General features: G+C 32.7%; 1 protein-coding gene and 1 long non-coding RNA gene across 2 annotated transcripts in view; one reads left to right on the top strand and one right to left on the bottom strand.

Annotated features, from left to right (window-relative positions):
- Nucleotides 1-559, bottom strand: part of LOC107635689 (DNA ligase 6) — a gene marked incomplete in the record, with an annotated part of 8566 nt that extends 8007 nt beyond the window's left edge. The window contains 2 exon segments of the mRNA XM_021122267.1: nucleotides 65-190; nucleotides 417-559.
- Nucleotides 976-1846, top strand: LOC107635690. The gene is made up of 3 exons (XR_001619286.2): nucleotides 976-1118; nucleotides 1204-1309; nucleotides 1733-1846. It is a non-coding gene; the product is annotated as an uncharacterized LOC107635690 (long non-coding RNA).

The following is a 4967-nucleotide window of genomic DNA, read 5'->3' on the forward strand; positions in this document are numbered from 1 at the left end:
TAATAGAATAAAAAAGAAAAAATAAAAATTTTAAATTAAACCAAATCACAAATGGTACAATTACATCTGGTATCTTTTCCATTCGCGAATTCCGGTCTGTAGAGTAATCCAGCCGTCGCTTCATTTTTCCGCTTTCTAGTCCGAACCCAGACTTCAACCGTCGCCCGCCAACCTTTAGCCGACGTTGCCACTACAAAAAAATAGATATAAAATGGCATTAATAGAATGGCGGTTATATAAAACTGCCGTTATTTTCCTAAAGTGAGGCGGTTTATACGGCTGCCATAATTCGTTTGTAGAAAGTGGTAGCTTTTTGGTGATTTTGGCAGTTTTAAACGCCATTACTTCGCTCCTCCTTCCCTGATAAAAAAAAACTATTCTATTTCACTAATAAAGGCTATGCTATTCAATGGAACCTCCATCACAATGTGAGAACCAAGAAGAAACTCCACCGCAACATGAGATCTGCGATCTCATCCACGATGCTCTCCTCTGGCGGCAATGCCGTTGTTGCTGCCTTCGAAGGAGCGCTCTTCTTTGATTAGGTTTTCTGGCTTCGATTTGAGGGTTCGTTGTGCCGCCGCTCATCTCCTCGTCACCACAAGCAACGCCATCGTTGTTGTCCTCGGTGGAGCTTCTGCTATCTGGTTTTGTGCATCTTAGTTGATCTTAAATTTTCTTAATTCTAATTTGGATAAGCTTTTACAGAGCCTTTATTTTCTTTTTCCCCTTCAATGGTGGTCCTGATTAGTTGAATCTGAGTTTTGTAAAGCTTTCGTCTCAATAGCTCTCTAAGTATAATTCTCTTGGTTAAGTAGTTTAATTAATTATATCATCATACATTACACCTACCACTAGTCCACTAGTCCAGTTACTGGTTACATGGAGCACGGTTCAAGCTTCCCATGATTCTTTACTAATAATGGTTGGATTTTAACGAGTAGTGTTTTGAAGTCACTACACTTTTTCAACCCAAAAAAAAGTCACTAAACTTGATAAGAAAGCAATTAAAAAACTTTACTAAAATTTGAAGCTACAAAACGTCATGGTGATATCATTCACTACAGTTGGATATTAGATTGCTGCTCACAAAAGAAGCTTGTCCCCTTACAGCCAAAGTGAGTTTCATGACTGAATATGAACTTCTTTACATCCTGTTAAACTCTTCTGATGATACGTTGCCTTAAATATTTTCTATAAAAGGTACTTCCTCTTCCTATCTGAAGTAACAAGGAAGAAGTTACAAGAAGAAATTGACGAGTTCTCTGACTCTTACTACATGTATATTGATCTTGGAGAGTTCAAACAGGTATATGATTTCATTAGCTATTAGTTTGTTTTTTTCTTGAAAAAATTCTGACAAAACTGTGTCATTTGTCATGTGTGGAACGTAGCACAGAAGCACAAGTAGACTGTCTGGTCCTGGTATTTTGTAAAGCATAAGACTTCATAGTTTATGGTCTAAAGTTTGATAGTATAAGTCTTATTACTATAGCATAAGTTATATATTATAATCTATTAAAATTTTTATAAGGAAAAATCCTGTATGAAGGACAAATGAGGAACCGCTATAAGTAGGAAAAATTTTTATAAGCTATATATCTTAATTATTTTTTTCTGCTTTCCACATGTCCTTCATATCCATATATAATTAGAGCGTATTTCATCTTTTTTGTATACGTATACACTTAGTATATATCGTTTTCTGAACTTGAGTCATTTTCTATCTCAGATTCTCCTTACAAGATGGAGCAAGAAACAAAGATGTTGGAACAAGTTCCTGGGATGAAACTCACACAAGAGACCAAGAAACTAAGGCAGGCTTATTTTAAAGTTAATTACAAAAGAAGGAAACTTTTGGCCTCCAAAATTTATTCATCATGACTTAGCTAAGCTAAGCTACTTGTCTTGTATATTCATATTCTAAGTAGTAAAAACAGCACTTATTAGATGATTTAAATACATTATTAGATATTAACATAGTTTAGGGAACTGGATGGTAGATTTGACTAATTAGTGTTTATTGCAAATTTGCAATGCTTGTATTTTGGTAAGTTTAGTAAGACAAGGTTTTGTATAGGACTTATTACTTTTGATTTTCAATAATAAAAAATTATATATTGTATTAATATTTTGTTTAAGAGTTATATATTTGCTATTGTGAAATTTTAATCACAAAATTATTTATTTAACGCGATAAAAATAACAGTAAAATTTTTTTTTTTAAACGATAAAAAATGTCACTGTCAGGGTAAAACGGCGGTTCAAAAATGCCATTTTAACCAACCAAAACGCTACTGTCAGGGTAAAAATGACGGTTCAAAAATGCCGTTTTAACCAACCAAAATGCTATTCTGTCAGGTAATAATGACGGTTCAAACCGCCGTTTTAACCTATCCAAAAACCGCCATTTAACCCTGGAAATAACGGCGGTTTGAACTGTCATTTTAACCAACCAAAATGCCACTCTGTCAGGGTAATAATGGCGGTTCAAACCGCCGTTTTAACCTATTCAAAAACCGCCGTAATAACCAGAATGGCGCCCAGAATTACGTCGCTTTACGAAACCGCCATTATTGGTAATAATGGCGGTTCAAACCGCCGTAAATACCCAAAAAAACCGCCGTTTTTACCAGAATTTTTTGTAGTGTGCCCAGCCTTTTCGCGGACGTCCGATCGCGCCGCATCAGCCTCGGATAGCTTCCTTCACGCTACCCACCCGCCGTCGCCCAGCCTTCAGCCAACGCCATCCAGTCTCTCTGCGAACGTCCGATCGCACTGCACTAGCCTCAAACAGCCTCCTTCTCGCTACCCACCTACCGCCGACCATGCAGACTCTCGTGCAGCCCACAGCGTTCACCGTCCCAGCGTCGCCATCCGCGACAGATCCGACCAACATAGAGGGACGTACGCGGCTAAGTGAGCTTGATCATGGTTGCTTCTTCTGTTCATTCATCTCCTTCTTATTCTACTTCAATGGCCAATTTAGGATGATCATTTTAGTATGTATGCGGATTATTATTTTAATTCTTATGTAAATGATTATTTTTATTGGATTGAGTTTGGTTATATATAATTCAAATATGTTAGATATTCAATTCATTTGGTATGCAGATTATTATTTTTATCCTTAAATAGATGGTTATTTTTACTAGGAGTGAGTGATGCCGGTGGCGACGTGTTGCAAGCTAAGGAACGACAGTAAAATGAGATGATTATTGATTAAGGTGGGAGTGACAGCCAGTTGAAAAAGAAGAGGATATTGAAATGAAATGCTTTGATAAATTAGAGTTTGAAATAGTTGTTTTTTTAAAATAACTAAGTAAATTTTTTTATTTAGATAATTTATAAAATATTTTTTATTTTTTATATGTATTGAGTTAAATTTACAATCTATTGTTCAAATTATTTAAATTTTTTATTGTCTCTCTATCGGAATTAATATAGAAAAGCATGACATAATTTTTTTATGAATGAAATAGGCACACGTATGCTTGCATTGTTATTATTATTATTGCACAATGGATCCAAATTTTAGTAGCCATTTAAATGTTAGCTTAGCCTTATAGACAGCTTTTTACTCCACTTTGCAGACAAAATAATGATGATTAATTGATTATGCTAGAAATTATGAAGAAAATGGAAACATGTGGTTAAGTAGTTATCAACTGGGGACGGTTAGTTATAATAAAGTTATGGAGTTGGTTACGTACTTTCGAGTTTCACCTATATGACTATAGTTACCAACTGGAGACGGTTCTATTTGCCTAGCAATAATGTCTCTATTCTATTCCATGTGTTCTGTAACTTCATCACATTCGTTTGAGCCTGCTTTATAGAAAATTATTTCTGCATGGTTCACTTATTAGCTTTTATTTATAGGATAATCACTAATAAGATTACAACCATACTACGTGCCTAATTCATTCATTATTGGTACGGTCCTTCCACTAATGTTCCGTCAGGTTGCCTTACCTAACTCATATTATTATCGTTTAATTATTCTGTTGGTTTCTATAGTTTTGTAAAATTTTTAATTAAGTTTTTATATATTTTTTAATTGGATTTCTGTATCAATTTTTTTTTTCAATTAAATCTCTCTTAGTAGTAATTGACTTAATTTTATAGGGACTCAACTAAAAAAAAATTAGTACATGGACCAAAATAAAAAGAAAAAAATGTAAGGATCCAATTAAAAAAAATTTGGTGCAATAACTCAATTAAAAAAAAGGTATAGAGACCTAATTGAAAATTTTACAAAACCATAGGGACCAACAGAGTAATTAAACCTATTATTATTATACAATAGGTTAAATTACACAGTTGGTACGTACACTTTCAATTAAATTACAAATTGGTCCTTACACTTTAAAAGTTTGTAATTGAGCTCCTAAAGAGAATTAAAATTTGTAATTTACTCCCGTCAGTCAAAAAGTGTTGATTTAATAGAATATTATCAGGATATGCTAAAAATATTCTATTAAAATCGAGAATATGCTGAGAATATTCTGTTAAATCAAACACTTTTTGAACAACATGGACTAAATTGTAAATTTTAATTATCTTTAAAGACCCAATTACAAACTTTTAAAGTAGGGACTAATTTACAATTTCACTAAAAATGTAAGGACTAACTGTGTAATTTAACCTATACAATATTCCTTGGTATAAATTATTTTGTTAATTTGTAAATATTTTGATGAATGAGATAATTGATTCAAAATATAATTTTTTTTTTTTTGGTAAAGATAAAAATTTAAATCCATAACACTTGATGAGAAGATAATGAGTTTCTTCTCTCAACTAACATTAGATTTTTCATGGTAAAAAATCGAAAATCTTATAAATCACTATGGGAATATAGTCAAGTATATATAAAGTGGTACTTATTTCTTATTTAATTTTCAACCAATTAAATTTTTTATGAGAATGAAAATAAAATAATATTTATATAAAAATGTTATAGA

The sequence above is a fragment of the Arachis ipaensis genome, chromosome B04, assembly GCF_000816755.2.
Source record: "Arachis ipaensis cultivar K30076 chromosome B04, Araip1.1, whole genome shotgun sequence".
Classification (NCBI taxonomy): Eukaryota; Viridiplantae; Streptophyta; class Magnoliopsida; order Fabales; family Fabaceae; genus Arachis; species Arachis ipaensis.